At 33.5% G+C, this 20,158-nt stretch overlaps 1 long non-coding RNA gene across 17 annotated transcripts in view; it reads right to left on the bottom strand.

Annotated features, from left to right (window-relative positions):
• Positions 1-295: 295 nt before the first annotated feature.
• Positions 296-20,158, bottom strand: part of LOC105421543 (uncharacterized) — a 38,384-nt gene continuing 18,521 nt past the window's right edge. For 2 of the 17 annotated variants that reach the window (XR_016049369.1, XR_016049380.1), the window contains 2 exons: positions 7,357-7,410; positions 296-441 (listed from right to left, as the gene is read on the bottom strand). This is a non-coding gene — a long non-coding RNA (uncharacterized LOC105421543). Of the gene's footprint in view, positions 442-940; positions 2,897-7,138; positions 7,411-20,158 lie in introns of those variants that run through there. The other 15 variants (XR_016049362.1, XR_016049377.1, XR_016049366.1 and 12 more) reach the window with 10 other exon arrangements.

Raw genomic sequence — 20,158 nt, 5'->3', positions numbered from 1 at the left:
TTTTATTTTTAACTTTTTTTCTATAAACTATTTTGACACCAAATTTTGGAAGTCCAATCCACTATTAAACTCACACTAGCGCAAAATATTAAAACAATATTTCCAATAAAATAAAATGACCAAAATACCCTTAAAATTTTCAAGGGGTATTTTGGTCATTATATTTTATCAAAAAATTATTTTTTTAATATTTTTTATAGGTGCGCCCCAATGAGGAGATAGAACATATCAAAGTTCATATTCATACAATTTGTATAAAAAAAACTAAAAATAAAATTCTTTGAGACGTTGGATCTAAGATCAAACAGTGAGTGGCTCTCTTGATCAAAATTTGAACGGCTGGACGGTAGGGGAAATATAGATCTTCTACACTGTAGGAGAAGTATAGAAACCTCTCCTCATGTATAATATCATATCAACAGAGCTCAAAAACATATTCCACTGAATAAATAAGTGTAAATCAGCAACAATCTCATGATCATTGAGCATCCAAAAGCACCGGTATGATTCGAGATATATTTAACAAAATCTTCAAATGACTTCACGTGCGTAGAATGATAGTATCATAAACGTGCCAAAAAGCACAAAATATGTTTACTAATGCTAAAATACACCATATGATCACAGATAAGAATAAATCAATACATTTTATATGATGAACAAAGATGTTCAATATGGATCTTCTTTCCAAGGGAGCAGATATTAAGAGGAATTTTTTAAGACACTGAGGACTGAGCAATCGTAGAAGTACTACTTTCGCAACTCGTTGATGCAAAATACCTCTAAATATATATCAAAAACCAAGGTTTAATAAAACGGATCGGAGAATCGGTCGGATTGGCCATTTTCAACCTCAAAAAATTTCAAAAAGTCACACTATAATTTCTCAAAAATCAAGTGTTTTAGGTTTCTAAAAGAAATAATAGCAATTGCATTATGATTTTTCATTATTGTGTCAAAAGTATGTAAATACTGAGAACCTATCTCATGTTGAGTATTTATTGTCTATTAAATTTATTTTATAGTCAAAATAAAATGTAAATATAATATGATAATAAATTTGTTTTTTTTTTTTTTTTGCATTAACTGAAGAGTTTTGAGTTTTAATAGACGTTATATGAAACAAATTTAGTGGAAGAAGTTATTAATAGAGGAAAGAAATAATCTTTGTGAAATTGATTGTTTGTAAAGAGAGAGAGATGCCAAGTGACAGAGAGAGACACCAATGGGGGGCGCACGAAGGAAATACAAAGAGACTAGAAAATTTTGGCCCCAAAGTTTGTTTTGTGCGATGGTGAAGAAATGAGACTGATTTGTCCTACATCAAAGATTAAATGAAGTCCCTACATCTATAAAAGCCTTACACAATACGCGTGAGTTGTTGAGTATGTGCACACTTATCAACGGAGTGGCAAATGGTTGGTTAGTTGGGTGCACGTAAAGTTAACTTTTTGGGACAAAAAAATATGGCGTGGGCATTTTAAAAAGAATTTAAAAAATGCACTTAAAAAGAAAAAATTTCAACAATGCACTTATCCAAGTTTCCTCATTCAACCCAATTCATACCAAAACTGACTGGTTCTAGCCTTACAGATTCGATGGTTTCTAACAAAATCGGGCAGTTTTGTTAAAAATCTGACCGGTTCAAATCGAGCAATTTTGTCAAAGATCTGACCGGTTCAAAAAGGGCCCGACCAATTCCCAATATATGACGGGAATCGAATCGTCATCGATGATTTCTTATCCGGATTGAACGATTCTGATCCAAATCGCTGAATTTTTAAGCCTTAATCAAAACAATAAATATTATGATACGTATCATATATCATATGTATTTATTAATAACCAGATATTTTCATGTCTTTCTCTAAATCGAAACATTTCTGTACCAAATATCTAATTTTCTTGATGTCTCATAAAAAAAATAAAAAAAATCATGTGATTGATTATTATAAATACCTCTTATGCATGATATATGGAAACAGTCACTTGCCTCGCTCTCTTTCTCTTCTAACTGTTCCTACGTTGATATATTATGTAATGGTGCAATACAATAAATTTAGTGAGCAACATAAGATTATTAAAATGAAAAGTAAAAACTAAGTTCGTGTTGTATTTGGAACGTCAAAGTTTCATCATGATGCCTTCACAAGTAAAATACATCTGCATAAATCAATTTTGAGAAAGTAATCATGCACAATAGTAATATTCAAATATTCTTGCTGAAATTTTATTAAATAGAGCAACAATTAATGTCTTTGTATCATAAACCAAGCTTCCCATGCATAGATATGTCAATAGTTCTTAGATATCCTTTTTTTTGTTGTCATTGTAATTGTTCAATACATCGATTAGTATTTGATATTATTCTTTTCCGTGAATATTTTGACAAATTTCTGGAATTTAACCTGTTGTATAGAGGACGCTCTCTCTCTGTATGCTATACTTTATATTTCCTTTTAATTCTAGAATACTCATACAATTATGGTTCAAATTGAGAGCATATAAGGATTTGGTTGTAAAAAGGCTGCATTTGTATATTTTTATGTGAGAGTTGAGTATTGGTTTTGCAGGAGAGTTATACCTTGAATGCATTAGGAATTCAAGATTATTCGATGCATTATGAAGTAAACCTAGAGATCAATAGTGGTTAAGAGCAACTCATGACCTTAAGGCCCCTCACGAATCTTTTGTATATGATTCAACCTGCGGTTCTCCCAATGAGATTGTTGATGGAGTCCTATTGATTGAAGAATACCTCTATGGAACTGACGTTTGAAATTGCAGCTAGGGGTTCTAATCGGTTTAGAGTGTGCCTCCAAGGAAATCGGCCTCCTTTTCAACTCGTGTTTGCAAGAATACCTCTTGTTCCTCATGTGGAGGCTATGAACTGCATCTTTAAATGAAAATGGGAGAAAATAAATTAGGACTGTAGGATCCCTAGGCAAACTATTATGTTTTGTCCGCAGTGGGACTTTATATCCATGCTTGCAGTTCTTTTATTTATCAAACTCACTGTGCTTCGGCCGAAGCTTATAGATTTTAAGCGTAAACCGAAGCGAAGAGAAGCGCGGTGCTGCTTCGGTCAAAAAAGAAATACTTATATAAAAGTATTTTTAAAATTTTAACTTTTTTTTTTTTTAAAAAAAAAATTTATTTTAATTTTTTCCATTCTTTTTTTTTATAATAAATATCTAATTTATTTATATTAAATTAACTAAATAAATAACTAAAGTCTAAAATCTTCTACATAATCAACCAGATTGCTTCATTTTTCTCACCAAACTAAAAAAGACTCCCAAGCGAATCTGACAACATTGCCCAATAGTACAAACCAGCGTTTAAAAAATCGTCGAGTCGAACCGGACTCGCCCGGTTCGACTCGGAATTCACGAAAAAGGGACCGGATCGGTTCAAAAACCGGGAATCGTCCGGTTCTAGAGAGAACCGGACGATTCCGCACAGTGACTCGCCGATTCACTGTGCGGAATCGGCGAGTCCGTGAAGAACACGGGTTGCACAGTGTTCTTCACGGATTTTTTTCAAATTTGTCATTTTTTGATCATTTTTTTTGTTTTTTTCGGCACGTGATCTGTTTTTCAGGCTGTAAACAGCTTTATTCAGCTTTTTTAACGATTTAATGGTGGAAAAATTGGTTGTTTTTGGATCAAGAAAAATTCGGGGTTTAGGGTTTCCGCCATTTTTGAAATTTCATGCCAAATAGGGCATGAATCTTTCAAAATTTGTTGGCATATTGATCTTAAAGCTGTGAATCAAAAGATTTTGTTACTAATTTGTGAAAATCGTTGAGAAAAACAGACTTTTTTGGAGATTGAAGGCTTCGGTTCACAAAAACAGGTAAGAACTTTGGGTTTTTTTGTTTTTCCGCCATTTGATTTATTTCATGGCATATTTTGAACAAAATGAGTTCAATAATTAGGGTTTTTAATCTTTATTGTGTCTAGTATGATTTAAAATTTTTAATTTTACGTAATCTGGTCAATTACAGCAAGAAATTTGATATGAACAGTGAGATGTCAGGGGAAAAAAATTCCGCTGTTTTTTTTGTTTTTTTCCGCCTTTTGATTTTGTTTTCATGATATATTAGAAATAATGTGTTAAAAATTTAGGTTTTTGATTCCTTATATTGTTGTTTATCAGAAAATATAGTCAATTGGATGTAATTTATTCACTTGGAGGTGAATTTTTGAGTTAAAATCGCTTATGTAAAACGACTCTGTGAAGAACAAATTTTTTTTTTTTTTTTTTTTTTTTTTTTTTTTTTTTTTTTGTAGCCCATGATAGAATTTTTTGTAATCTATGATCGAATTTTTTGTAATCCATGATCAAAATGTTTGTTTTTTTTTCTTGTAATCCATGATCGAATTTTATTTTTTATTTTTTATTTTTGTAACCCATGATAGAATTTTTTGTAATCCATGATCGAATGTTTTGTAATCCATGATCGAAATGTTTGTTTTTTTTTGTAATCCATGATCGAATTTTTTGTTTTTTGTTTTTTATGTAACCCATGATAGAGTTTTTTGTAATCTATGATTGAATTTTTTGTTATCCATGATGTAATTGTTTTTTTCTTTTTTAGTAATCCACGATCGAATTTTTTGTTTTTTTTTGTTTTTTTTTTTTGTAATGCATGATCGAATTTTATGTAATCCATGAACGAATTTCTTGTAATCCATGATAGAATTTTCTGTAATCCATGATCGACTTTTTTGTAATCCATGATCGAATTTTATGTAATCCATGATCGAATTTTATGTAATCCATGATCGAATTTTCTGTAATCCATGATCAACTTTTTTGTAATCCATGATCAAAATGTTTGTTTTTTTTACTTGTAATCCTTGATCGAATTTTTTGTGTTTTTTTTTTTTTTGTAACCCATGATTGAATTTTTTGTAATCCATGATGGAATTGTTTTTTTTTGTTCTTGTAATCCACGATCGAATTTTTTGTTTTTTTATGTTTTTTTTTTTTTTTGTAATCCATGATCGAATTTTATGTAATCCATGATCGAATTTTATGTAATCCATGATCGAATTTTTTGTAATCCATGATCGAATTTTTAGAAAATTTATGAATTTTTTTTTTTAATCCATGATCGAACTTTTTGAAAATTTGTTAATTTTTTTTTTAATCCATGATCGAATTTTTTGAAAATTTGCTGTACTTTTTTTTTTTTTTTTTTTTTATCCATGATCGAATTTTTTGAAAAATGATGATTTTTCGAAAAGATGTGAAAATCGTGATAAAGTTTTGATTATCATGATGTATTAAACATTTAAACCTAATTTTTAATTTTTATTGTTTGAGTTTGCTGTAATTTTTTATTTTTTTTTTTTCATGATCGAATTTTTTGAAAATTGATGATTTTCCGAAAAGATGTGAAAATCGTGACAAGGTTTTAATTATCATGAGGTATTAAACCATATTTTAAATTTTTATTGTTAAAGTTTTTGTTGAAAAAATTGTATGTTGATGGATTATTTATGCAAAAAAATGCATGTTATTATATTTTCAATACAAAACTGTATTTTTTTTATTTGTTGTTCATGGATTTTTAAGTTGGAATGACTGATGTTAGCCGGCTCTTTGAAGAATTGTTTTTATTATTAATTTTTTAATGCAAAAAATGTATGTTCTTGATAATTGAGTTGTAGCCATGTTTGGAGCTTGCATTTTGTATTATTCTAAATGTTTGTAATTGATATGTACGAAATATTATTGTCAAAAAAGGTATTTTGCAATAACAAATAACAACGAATATGACTACATGAACTACCGCAACATATTATCACTACATATTGTGATTATTTTTTTTTTTGAACTGTCAGGTTAATTTAAACTTTTTACATCTTAAAACAGTTGAATCATGTCAAGATCTATAGAAGACCCTGCATGGCAACATGGGGTCAGACTTGATCTCAACAAGAAAGACAAAATTATTTGTAATTACTGTCAAAGAGTGATAAGTAGTGGGGTACATAGGTTCAAGCAACACTTGGCAGGGGTTAAGGGAGAAGTTTCTGCATGCACTAGTGTCCCTAGTAATGTAAAAAAACAGATGGTGGCAATTCTTAATGCTAGCAAAGGTAAAAAAATTGCCAAACATAGGACATATCAATATTCGCATATTCATCCAAAAACATGAAAATTCTTAATGGAGTACCCTCATTTTTTATTGAATTCCTAAAAAACAATATTTATAATGAATTTTAATAATTTTTTCGGATTTTTTTGAAGCTTTATTCACCCGATTCCGATCCGGAACTCCGATTCGCCGATCTGGATCGCCGATTCGCCGATCCGGATCGGTTTTTGAAAAGCCCGATCCGGGTCACCGATCCGGTTTTTAAACCATTGGTACAAACTCATCTCCAATGACCCTCAATTTAAGGATCTTTTTCGTAAAACTCTAGCGATTGTATGGCATCAACAACTCAAACTGGCTTCTATTCCACTCACTAAATTATTCAAGATTTGTTCGATAATCTGAATTAAAGCCAGCTCTAGGTCGGTGTAGAAGGACAAATCTTCTACGCCTTGTGGTGTTAAATATCACAAGGCTTATGGGCATATTAAAAAGAGGCTTATTAGGATGGTTTGGGGTATTTAGCGAACTCTTCTCTAGGAAATGCACCAAAGCATCAGATTGCAAAAATCCCTACTTCAGTTGACTGTTTTTAAACAGATGAACCGATAACAATATGTTGCAATCCAATAATCACTACCATTAAGAGTTTTGAGTATTCAATTGGCCGGGATGGTGAAGTTGAAAAAAGATAAGTCTCCTAAAGGATGTAGGTCTGGTAGTTTGGGAGGGGTTAGAGAGGGAAAATGATTGCTTGTTATTGATATCAGGCTCCAAATGGCAATCATTTTCTTAGATCAGCAAGCAAATTGACATTCATTGATGAAGTCCACTACAGGGAGGAAATTCGTCAATATAAGTGTGGATTGAAGTCATTGGAAGTGATTGTTGAGTTTAACTAGGAGTATCAGCTTGTTATTGATAATCTGCGCTTGCTCAATTTCTCAATTACCTTGACAAGAGATAAGTGTGTACTTTCCGTACTTGAATGTTGAATGCCTTAGGAATTCAAGATCATCGAACACATTGTCAAGAAAACTCAGAGATCAATAGAGGTCCAGAATTGAGCTATTCACTGCACAAATCACATTTTCCATCCCTTTCTCATCGAAGACATCACATTTCCCCTTGAAGATCAAAATCTAAAGTTTATAAAAGACAAACAAAAGAGAATGACATGTGTTATTCTTAATTAATACTACTTTAAGAATAATAAAAAAGAGCATGAAGAATGAAATATATACCTAGAGAGAGAAATACAGATGGCCTGGAAATGTGTCATAAATTGGTGGTTACATCTGCAATGTACATATACATTAGCAGTGCATTTAGTCAGTTTGATCAAAGAATTGAATCAATTACACAGTAATATGGATCGGATTTGCTATTTTTCTATAATGACAAGAGCAACAATTTTTTTTTTCTTAAATTTTAATTGAAGCGTCACATAAAACTTATCAAAATTGATCTATGACTATTCTAAAATTGTGTTATCCATTCATCTATGATTTGAAGTTAGTTTGATGAAAGAATCGAATCAATTACACAGTAATGTGGATTACATTTTTTGTTGGTTTTACAACAGCAAAAACACCTGCATTTTTTTTCTCCAAATTTGATTAAAGTGTTGGAGAAAAAATTGCAGATCATATTACTAAAGATTTTGGGTGATATTTTGATCAATAAAATGAGTGAATTTCCATCAAAATTTGTTGCTGAATTGGAGCAGCACAAACTGCGTCAAGATTAGCAATATATTTATTGACTTTTTGTTATTGACTTGAGCTGCTAAAATTTATTGCAATTTATAGACCACGTCTAGCCTATTTTAATCTGACCATCTTTGTTGAATTGATGATTATCTGATCAAGGAAATCAAACAGAAGTGATTAAAGATTCACATCACAAAATTGGCATATGAAATGACTGAATTTCTTCAGCGTTGATTTGATGAGAGATCGAACATCATACAAACCCATAATAAAAAAATACTCTTACGGCTCTCTAGAAGTTGAAAGTTCTAGATTATACGAAGCAGATTTAACATGATGAATGTTTTAAGAGCCAAGGTGGTATAACTCCATTGACTGACATAATCCACTATGCTTACCTACTGCGTTTCTACCTAAAAAACAGAACTTTCTCACTCCTGACTAGCAGCCACTAAAGCCAAAGGATCCAAACAACTGCCTTTTACATGACCTCCTTTTTTGAGCAAAATATGATCTTTTAATGGTACACCTTTTGAGTGTTACAGAGAATAAGGTTTAGATAGAAATACGAAGGGCCCTATACAATGTAAGCAAGCAATTCATAATAGAAAAAACTCAAATAATATATTACTCAGGAAACTCACTAATACATAAGAAACTTACTGGTTCATATAGACCTCACTCTATTGGGTTTATGTGGCCTTTAAAGGCCTTATGAGTGCTTGTAAAATGAAATGATATAGTGGAACATGAACTCAGTGGGAGTGTGGTCCCTTGTGGACCATACTAAGCAAACGATGTTTGCAGATACCGGACTGTGCTTGACAATCTAGGCCAATCGGTTGGGAAAAACCCATGTTACCTGGGCATAAAAAACAAACCGAGAAGGGTTCTAATAGGTTAACCCTTGATGAGGTCGGAGAATATACCCTGATGAGTGAGCCGAGGGACTGTGTGACCCTTGTGTGTGATGGTGCCCTACAGAAACAGGGGCTAAAACCTCATCCATATACCATCACACGGCATGCATATCGATATATCGTTCGAGAAAGCCAAAAATCTACCTTTTAGGGGGAAGTGTATGCATGTGCGAGAGATACCCCTATGCACTATAGAGATGTGGTTGCATAAGGTCTTGGTGAACTTGACTTGTCTCTAAGGGAGGACCTGAAATCTACAGACTGGGATTGCGATCCCTTGGCTCATCGATCGGACTTTGGTGACTCGCTAATGAGCCCCTACTTGGACTGTGGGTCATGGGAAATGCTGGGTCGGTCTGATAAAGCAAGTGTGGTCTGTAGTCCACAGTTGAAGGTGAAGTGCCCCATGATTGTTGATTCCTAAACCATATGGATCATTTTCTCATCAAATTAATTTAATTGTGTTTGTTTTATGATGGAAATTATTTTAAGATTATTATTTGAATTTTTATGAACACCTGGATATTTTATTTATAATTTTTGGATTTATAAAATTAAAGATATTGATTTTATAATTGTTTAAATATTCAAATAATATTCTAAAATCCTTCTATTAATTTTAAATATATAAAAATATCATGGGGGCCCATTGTGCACATGGGCCCGCCATATTTTTTTTAGCAGGTGGGGCCCATGAGTGCCTCCCTTGGGTGGCACGCCCCACCCTTATTCTCTTTCCTATTTTTTGGTGATATGACATGTGGCCATATGGTTGGAAGACATTGACTAAATATTAACTTGATCTATATCTTTGAAAGATTTTGTGGAAAGATTGAGTAGACTTGTGCTATTTATGGTACGCACAATATTTTGATTAGATTTAATTTATTTAATTTCTATTGATGGGAAAATGGTTTAGAAAAAAGGGATAATGGTTCATGCACCTTCCATAATGTTGATAGCCTATCTATGGAATGGATGGCTCAGATCTCTCACCCCACAAGTTACCCTTGATCGACGGTCTATGTTCAATCTCACAAGAAGAGACAAGCCAAAGAAAACCTTAAGAAACCCTAATCTTATTCAAAGCCTATAAAAAGGGATTGTCTCTACCAAAAAATCTCTACACCTTGTCTTTCTATCTCTCTCTCTTAAGAAAGTTTATCTCACTCATGTTTGATCTCTCTCTCCCACATTGTGAAAGAACCTAAGGGTTTAGGTTATGGAGTTCTTCTCTCCTATCTCTCAAATATGGATTTAAGGCTAAGGGTTTTAGGGTTTAACAAAAAGAGAATCCATCTCTCTCAAACTAGGTTGCTAAGAGAATTCACTTAGGGTTTGAGTTTGTGATCAAAAGGATTCATGTTCCATTGGTGTGGCTTGACGCCGAAATTTGCTTTCGCGGTTCGAGATTGAAGCTAGACCGTTGATCCCGTGCCATCGGATGGTAGTGACTCGGTGTGGGGTGTAATAAGCCCGGTTGAGGTAATCTCCGGCGCTCTTCCTTTTCTTTCTTGCAATCTTATCTTTTTATTATCAAGCATAGTGCATAGTTGTTTCAATGGCATCAAGTTGTTAAGATCTTGGTTTTATTGTTATGTTGATTTTATTTTGAAATTTATCTTATTATAATAAAGACCACCTGTAAGTGATCTTTTGCCAAAAGAAAGGGGTGAAAAAAAAAAAAAAAATGTATTCCCCAGTAAAAGATCACATAGGTCTTTCTTTCATTGACATCAGAGCCATTACTTATCTTTTCTCTTTAATGAGGTTGAGATCAAGCTTGGGAATGAGATATAAGAAAGCTAATGACCTTTGTTGTCAAGAAATACACCCACGATTAAGAATTATTGAAATATTCCAACACCGAAAAGACACTCTGCATAATGAGTATTCTGGGTCATTTTAGAATAGAGATATAAAAAATATAATGAGATATTTTTCTCTTACATACTTCAATGATATTTTGTGTATTTAAGAGTATGATCTACCCGAAAACTTTCAGTGGGAGATCTTAAGGGAATTGAGAGTTAGGGAATCATCAATAAGGGTGTCAGTTCTGACCCTGCAAAATCTAGGAACTGTCCATTGAGTTCCGTGATTTTTCCCACCAATCATATGATTTTATTTCTTGCTGAAATTTAACTGTAACTCACAAAATTGAGTCTAATTTCAAGCAAAAAAAGTTTCATCAAGAAACTCCTTGTGGTTTAAAAGATATGATCAATTTATTAAAGGGTGCTCAAGTGCTGTTTTCTGCAACGAAAACTATTTCCATGACTTGGAAGTCATGATTTTATTTATATACTTAACAGAATGTTTTATGGTCCATGCTAAATTTTTAGACTTCCATTCTGAGTCTATTTTTTAATAAAATTTATTTGAAAGAGAAATATCTATGGGAAGAGAGGAATAAAAATTTTAGATTGAAAACAGGGCATCCTGAATTTTCTGCAATTTGGTATGTTCTTCATTGAGACATGAATATCTCTATTTATCAAGCCTACTTAACAAATTCATATGAGGCATGGTGGAAATATATGTGCTATCATTATGTGTCTAATTTCAAACAAAATTGGTTTGAAAGGGAAACTCCATGATGGTAGAGAGAAAAGACAATTTTACTAGATAGTGTTTATCTTGGAATTCTGCAGTATGATTTTTTTTGTGACGTGAATGTCACTTATTTATTTCTATGAAGAAAAGTATTATTTGGGATTCAAACTATGATGTTATAATTTGGTTTTGAGTCTAGTTTTCAACACAAAAGATTTCAAGAAGAAATTCTTCAAGGATTGAGAGAAATAAATTTTTTATTGAGAGGTGCTCAATCTGATTTTCTGCTTGTGACCTTAATGTCGCTGAAACGAAGACTCACTATATGATATGATTTAATAATGAAACTGAGCATTATTTTATATTTTTGAGTCTATTTCAATACTAAAAAGGATTTGGAGATAAACTTTTTATTAGTTGACAGATATTATATTTTTATCACGGGATGCTCATGTTCTATGCTGCAGTAAATTAAAAGATGTGACATGTTAAGGCACATCCTTGAATTCCCAATTATGAAGACCTTTAAGACTCATTTTAAAAGGCTTTGTAGTGCGTCATGAGTATGGTTTATTATAGTACAACTTCAGAGAGATGTAATGCAGAGTTAGCAAGATAAGAGAATCTATATGAAGAGTATTTGATCCAGAAATAGCAGAAAGAAGAAGAAATACAATACCTATAAAAGCATCGTGGTTTCTTCAAAATGAAGGGATATATAGAGAGACTTGGTGGAAGCGTAAAAACGCTAAAGATCAATGGGAGAATCGAAATTGTGATATTTGAAATAATCGGATGAAGAAGAGATTTTCTTCACGGTGTAAGACAGGAGAATCCAAGTGCCGAAGAGCTTGACGCTTTGTGACATGTGAAACCAATGACCAATATATTCTCCAACAATTGCATGCACTTCCAAGATCAGAAAAGCTTGTCAAACAAGTAAAAGCGATAATCAAGAAAGCCCAGGTACCATACAACATGGTTTTGAGGTATGAAATCTATCCTACATTATAAGGAAAGGTCATATAGGGAAAGAGGATTCAATAACTTTATTTAATATGCTTTGGTTATATTTTGGCTAATTGTTTTATAAATATTTATAGAGTGTATGGACATTAAGTGATAAGTACTAACAAATTTGAAAGAGCCGGTGTTGAATACCTTGTGTTTTTGTGCCTCCTTGTGGTTGAGTATGAACTACTTAAGGCAGTAATACACATGGAGATGTGATTTGATCAAGGGCTTTGAGCCATAAGGATGAAACACGAGAGATGGGTGTGGTTCATTCAAATATGTAAGCACAAAGGGAGAGTTCTGGTGGAATTTGGTCTTGGTGACCATCCTCTCAATAATGTCCATAATATGATGTGTTGCATGTGATGATGATCTCTTGATAAATTCTCCATAATTGCCAAAAAGGAAGTATTTTGTCAAGGCTTTAATAGACATTATTTAGTCGTGCTTTATTTTGGATAAAATTATAAGATGGTATATATGATTTGTTTTTATGGCCATGAACTTGACTTGGTAGGAAATTAAAGGTAAACGCGGTAAAATGATTTATGAAGGCTAAGCATGTATTTTATAATTAAATTGGATGATTTGAGACAAGCCTAAGTCTATGAATATGGTTTTGAGAAAACCACATAATCTTGCAAGGTCCATTAAGTTTTTATGAAATTCATTTTAAACTGTCATACTATTATATAACAATTGCTTGTGAATGCATATATCTATATACCAAGTCAATTTTTTTTTATTAAAAAGAATAACATTTTGTCTTTAAGGTATTTATAAAAGTGGGAGAAAAACTATCATGCACTGTTTTTTTTTAAATACCTATATGCCTTGACCCATGTTTCTAGTTATTTAGAATCCTCGATTACCTAAGACTTTGAACCATAGGGAATGTTGTAGGAATGCCATCATGCTGAGCTTCCCTAACACATGTTGTGTTGATTAGATAACTTGGTTTGTATGAATTTACTACCAAGATGTCTAGTGTGGTTGAACCTTTGTGGCTCATGAAGGTTTTTTGCATATTGTGAAACCAACGGGTATTGAATTACATATTGCATATGACTTGATATGCTACCTCATGATATATGCATAAGAATGTTGAGAATGTATATGTTATATGTGCAATAATTGAGTGGGAGCTGCTACAGTCCCACATTTTTTTTTTAGCTGCTTGGATATTCAGATATATAGGTGCAAGCTATCTCACAGATCTAGATGATGCGAAGTCTACATCTGGATATGTGTTCATGCTTGGAGGGGGTGCAATTTCTTGAAAATCAAATAAACAGGATATGACAAAATTGTCCACCATGAAGGCAGAGTACGTGGCGTGCTGTTTGGTGATCGAGGAGACCATATGGATTAAGAAATTTCTTAATCGACTTGACTTTCACTTCGTGTGTTGTGAGGGTGCTCCTGTTTAACTTATATCGATGAACAAAGCTTTATCTGGATTAAGCTACTTTGGTATTGGTAGTTGTAGGGCATGGTTTTGGACTCTATAAGCCATTTGGTAGTGAAGGGTCGCAATGTGTGAATCTGACACCATTGGGGCTCCAGTTATTTGTATTTGGACTTTTAAAGCTTTCAACATATTTGGATCCGCAAGGGTCATTGTGAAATTTGGGAAAAGAGTTATGAATATTGTTCCACAATTCAAGGAGGTCGAAATAGTGGCAATGCAAGCATACTCATATTTAATGGAAGGCCATCTCTTCCATGAAATGTTAATGCAAGTCTTATTGCTCCAAAATAGATATGTGAATATTTTTTGTTCTAAAGGCTTGGAAGATGTTCTGGTAAAGTCAAGGTGAAGACTTCTTCTTCACCTGTAGCAAGTATAGGATACTGGTCAAAAGAAGAGGTTCGAAGGAATTGTTTAATAGACTCTGGCGCTTATCTTTTAAATAGTGTTCATATGGTTTTATTGATTGATGGTGAAGGTCCTTTAAATATATGATAGGGATTTATTAGGGGTAATTCCAGGAGAGTGTTGGTTGAGGCTTCAAGGATATAATTTATTTGGTATAGGCTTTCGAATTCTGAAATAGAACTGGATCTAACAGATGAACAAGCAATTAAGGATTCAAAAGTATTGGACAATCTTCTGGTACTCACTGTTAACTTAGGCCTTTCAAAAACCCGACGCACTCACTCTCGGCAAAAGAAATTAGACTTAAATGGCTTTGATACCAATAAACGCACAGATTCGAAACCAATAAACCCAAAATCTTAATTAGATGGAACTTACAGATAAATAAGGTAAAATCCCAAACTAAATTGTCTTCAAAGAAACCCTAAAACAAGGCAAAGTAATTGACAATGAAACCCTCTGATGTGAATGATCCAAAGGATGGCGATCACTAAGAGTGATTAGGTGAAAGAGGGCATTCAAAAACCATAAAAATACAAACTTAACAAAGCATGCTAGACACATGGGTTCTTTTTGTCTTTTTGATAAGAGGGAGTGAGGTTTTAGTCTAAATAAGGGACAAATGGGGAAAGTGATGCGTAATGTCAATATTGTGGGCCATAATGCATAGATATATTGGGTGGAGATCGGGGATAACAAGGGAAACTACTTTCATTAGCAACAAAGTGTTAACATAGGTATAATCTTTGTGAGAGTAAGAAGTTGGGCATAAACAGCAGGCTATATTATAATAGCAATCCATTAAATACAGAAAGGAAGGCTAATAAGAAAGGAAACTTACAGTACAACTGTGACTTGAACTTGAACTAAAACTTAAAACGAGAACTCAATTGGACCTGGAACTCGAAACTGAAGCACTTAACTCTGCCAACCTCTGCCTCCCAATGAGGGACGGAGGCCTCCTTCTATAAACTAAAGGGAGGTCGGATTTGAAATCTGTTCAATTCCGAATAGTGGCCCAGGTGTAAAGTAAAAACAGTAACAACTCGTGAACTTTCACATGGCACAGTGCCTTCACGTGATAAAGTAAAAGCTTGCTGACATAAAGTAAAAGCTGACTAACTGACGTAAAGTACAGATGACTGACTAGCATAAAGTAAAGTTGACTAACTAGCATAAAGTAAAGCTGGCTAACTGACATAAAGTAAAGCTGACCGACTGAAATAAAGTAAAACTGACTCCCACTAGTCAGTGTCCGAGTTTGAGAACCCGAATAATTGTCCTTCTGATGAATCGCTTCTCGATATTCTGAGTCTCCCGTCTTCATACCTTTTGTTGTACTAACTAATAAGTGTTCCTGTAGTTGTTCCATTAATAGGTGCTGGATTGTTTCCCATTGGCTTTCAGTGTTGTGAAGTATAAGTTCTTGTGGAATAGTTCTTGGATCAACATTATTGGTGACGCACATACTGACTTTATATTCTTGAAATTCTTGATTGTGGAGTTGGTCTGCAATATTATAACTCTTTAAACCAAGAACTTCCATTTGGAGGTAATGGGCAAACTACTGATTTTGCTGCTCTTCAGAGGGATGCACCTAGTTGAAGGTGATGAAGTCTGTTGGACGGTGTAGAGTGAACAGCATGTACTGGTTTAGATGAGGTGTTAGCAACATTTGCCATTGCTATATGTTCCTAAATTTCATATGTACTTTGGTAAAATATAATGTTTTTGGAGAAGTACCTAGGATTTTTGTGTTGGTAAAGCGTTAAGACAAATTGGATTCCTAAATGGTATTCTCTAACCATTACCAAATTAAGCATAGGGCTTCTTTCGGGAAGTCTCGAGGGTAATGTATCTAAAAGACGGAAAGGAAAGGATAATCAGGGCGAAGTTTTAGTCCTGGGAAGGCTATTCCATTTCTTTTAAAAGTAGTACGTAAATGGATGTATGCGTGTTTTTTCCTTCTGGCTTCAAGGACCGTTTTTAGGATGGTTTCTTGTACATCTAATGGTATGTCAAACATAGTTGTTGGCTTGGATGGTGGAGGCTCTGGATTGGATGGTTTTGGACACACAAGGGGTAAGGCAAAGGGAGTTTCTGGTTTTGGTTTGCGAAGAACTGGTAGAATTTGCTTTTTTATCTGTGATAAGAAGTCTGCAAGGAAGTTGTTGGTACCCTTGATGTGTTTAACTTCAAATGCCCAATGTGTAAACCAATTAGCCCATCTGAGCAACTGGCTATTGGGGAATATCTTTTGTTTGAATTCAAGCATTCTTAGAAATGTGAACATATCCATTTCAACTTTAAAATAATATCTTGTGAGGTGAAATTGAAACTTCTCAATTCCTCTTTTGACGGCTAAGATTGATTTGAACGTTGAGAAGTAGTGTATTTCTCCTGGTTTAAATACACCGCTTTTGTATGCACAACATGTCTTTTTCTTGCGATCTCTTCATATAAAACTACTGCCCAATACTCATCACTAGCATCTGTCTAAAGAATGCTTATTCCATCTGAGGGTTTGTAGAGGTGGAAGCTTCATTGCTAAAGTCTTAAGTTTTCGGACAGCTTTGGTTTGGACTGAAGTCCGTGGAGGGGGATCCTTTTTGAGTTGTGGGAATACATGGATAGTACACTGGCTGAGTATGGATATGAAATCTAACATGTAATTAACAATTCCTAAGAATTGTTGAACTTGTTTTTTGGGATTTAGGACATCAGAGAAATCAAGAAGGGTTTGTGTTGTATGGGGTTGTAGGTGATACAGTCCATTGGAGATTTTCTTTCCAAGGAAGTTTATTTCAGATTTTCCTAATTGCATCTATTTCTCGGATAGCATGATTCTATAATTTTGGACAATCTCATGGAATTGGGAAAGGAGGTGCCCATGAGAATCCTTGTCTTTTGAAAATAATAATATATCGTCAATATAGATAATATGTTGGCTAATAATGGTTTAAGAATATTAACCATGGTTTTCTGAAATTGTGATGGTGCAATTTTTAAACCGAATGGCATGACAAACCATTGATAGTGGTGATATGGAATACAAAAAGTTGTTTTGTATCGTTCTTCTAGGAATATTGCTAATTGCCAAAATCCAGCTTTCAAATCAAATTTTGAAAATACCTTTGTTGTAGTAAGATTCTGAAATAACGAAGTTTTACGAGATAAAAGGGAATTTGTCGTATTCAAGGAATTTATTGAGTGGTTGGTAATTGATAATCAATCTCAATTTTCGTTGCTTTTGTTCTGGTCTTTTATTAACATAAAATCCTTCACATGCCCAGGGAGAATTGGTGTCTTCTATTAGGCCCTATGTTTTTAGTTGAGACAACTCTTATAAAGCAAGGTGGACATGGTCAGGTTTCATACCTAAATGGCTGGCTTTTGTGGGATTTATATTTTCATTTTTCTTAAAAGGAAAGGAAATAAAGAAATTTTGGTTTGTCCATAAGGGATGATTGCATTTTTTGGCGTATTCTATGTGGGATTCGGCACAGGAGGTGCTTATGATTTTGGATTTGATATCAGATAAGGTTTTAAAAAGATAAAGATTTGGTGTTTTTGTCCAAGGTAGCAAATTATCTTAGTACTTGAGTCCGTTTTTTGTCCACTCTAGCATGGGCATGATTGTATGCAGGATATCATATCCTATAAAGCTTTTCCTAGGAGGTGGAAGCCTAAAACTCTGGTTTTAATGATGAAATCTGGAAAGAGTTTAATGGTCATTAGATCAATTATTTTATTAATTTTAAACTTTTGTCCATTTGCTACTTTAAAAGCTTCGTTATATGGGTTCGAATATTTTTCTGGAAGAATATCTCCTATATCACAAAAGGCTAGGACTATTATGGGTTCTTCTTTTTCTCTAAGGATTATTTGAACAGTGCCTAGGGTGCAGAATTGACAAGGAACTCATTTCTAATATTTGTTCTATTTTGTAAATTTATGATTCTGAAGTATCTGACTCAGTATCTGAGTCATTTTTCATTAGCAGAATGGATCCGGGGTTTATCTCGTCGTCTAATGAAAATATTGATTCTATATCAGCATCATCTTCTGACATGTATTGAGAGATTTGGTGCATAAGATCTTTTCTTTTCTTTTTCTTGGGACATTTTTGGCAAAATGACCTTTTTGAATGCAAATGAAACATCGATCAGTGGATTTTTTGCGATAATTTTTCTTTCTAAAGAACTTCTAGTTTTTATTTTTCTTGGGCAGGTGTTTAAATTTCGATTTTTTCTTACGGCTTTTATGATTGGACTTTTTTGCATATTTAGGAGAACAATCACAACTATTTTAGGGTGGACATCTGATTTTAAGATTTGGTAAATTGCAAGCTGTTCAAAGATTTGAAGCTGCGTTGTCGTAATTTTCTAGGAATTGTTTGTGAGCACATAGTTAGCCTAGAGCTTCTATGGCTGATTGGTATAATTCTCCTATTATAGTGTCTTCTGGGGTGGAATTTTGCAATTTTATTATGTCAGGTATTTCATCAGCTATGTGTTTTGGTAAGGAGCTTATAAATGTTTGTTTGACATTTGTTTTGTCAAATCCACCTATTTTGAAAAAGTTTTTAAGCATTCATTTGTAATGGTCTTCAATATCACTTTTATTAAATGAGCAACATTTCGAAGTATGATATTCATTTCTGGCCTGTGCAGCCTGCTGTTCTGCTTGTCCTAAAAATTGGGAATGAACACATCCTAATAATGTTTCAAGATCTGGGGCTTGATATAGAATTCCTTGTCTAAATGGCCCAGTTGCTACAATCCAATCTTTTAATATACCACTACATCTTGCCAGGCATTTTTTTATGACAATTTCAAGGGGTTAGTCAAACATTTCTGCTTGGCACCAACAGTACATATCATCGAAGCGTTCTTTATATTGGCTTGGGAGAATAACATCGATTGTGAATATTCACTTTTTATCTAAGATGGGATATACGTTTTCATCAAAAAAACATTTCTTCATCCTGGTTTAGGGGATTTGGTTGTTGTTGCTGGTTTGGATTTGGGAATTGGGGATTTAGATCTACAAATTGGGGATTTGGATGGTGTCCGTCCATTAAGAAAATGTTGTTTGTTGGTGACTCTGTTGATGTTTCTATTATAAAACTATCTACGGATTCTCTTGAAGAGCTATCTAGTGATCCTTCTAAATCTGATTTATCATAAATCTAGGCAACTATCTATGGGTTGCTCAACAATTTTTATTTCCAGTTGGTTTTCTTTGGTGACTTGACTTTTTAGAAAGGCTAAAATGGGATTTTCATATTCTAATGTGTTGACTACAGATTTGTCTGGGTTATTGGATGATGGGGACTTTTCTTCTTCTTTTAATTCTTGCATTTGTTGGTTCTCTCTTTTTTGTGTTTTAGGTAGGGTTCTTAGTCTTCTCGGTGGTGATAACGCCTTGTAGACTGAAGGATCAAAAGGAGTATATAATGATCAAGGTTTTAAGGATTGCATACAGTTGGTTTTAGGGCTATTTAGTGTTGGCAATACAAGTGTGGGACTGTTAAAAAAAGTTTTATAGCTGCCTAATTCTTCTGGTTTAGGCAAGAGGGATAAGAGCTTTTTCTATTGTTCTTAAGTGAGCTTCTAGATTTCTTTTTTCTTCTTCAATTAGAAGTAGTAGTTTGTTTACTTTCTGGAGGTCTTCATGGTATTTAGCTGATGATATTTCAAGTAATTGTTCATGAAGATTTTGGGTTCTTGTTTTTTATTCGAGGACAAGTTTTTGTACGGAATCTATTTAGTATTTTGTGAGTTTTGGTTCTTAGGGATTTGCACATTGAGGGTTGGTGTTGGCCTTGGGCATTGACATTGGGGCTTTTTTTTATTTTTCAAGTATGACTATAAACTTCGGCTGGATTTTCAAATTAACGGAGGGAATTGCTCAATGTAGTTTGAAGAGGAATGATCAAACATATAACATCCTATAGCCTTTT

The sequence above is a fragment of the Amborella trichopoda genome, chromosome 2 (genome assembly GCF_054954075.1).
Source record: "Amborella trichopoda isolate Santa Cruz 75 chromosome 2, AtrichopodaSantaCruz75HAP2 v2.0, whole genome shotgun sequence".
Lineage (NCBI taxonomy): Eukaryota > Viridiplantae > Streptophyta > Magnoliopsida > Amborellales > Amborellaceae > Amborella > Amborella trichopoda.
Note: the sequence above shows the minus strand (reverse complement) of the source record. Positions and strands in the feature narration are given on the sequence as shown.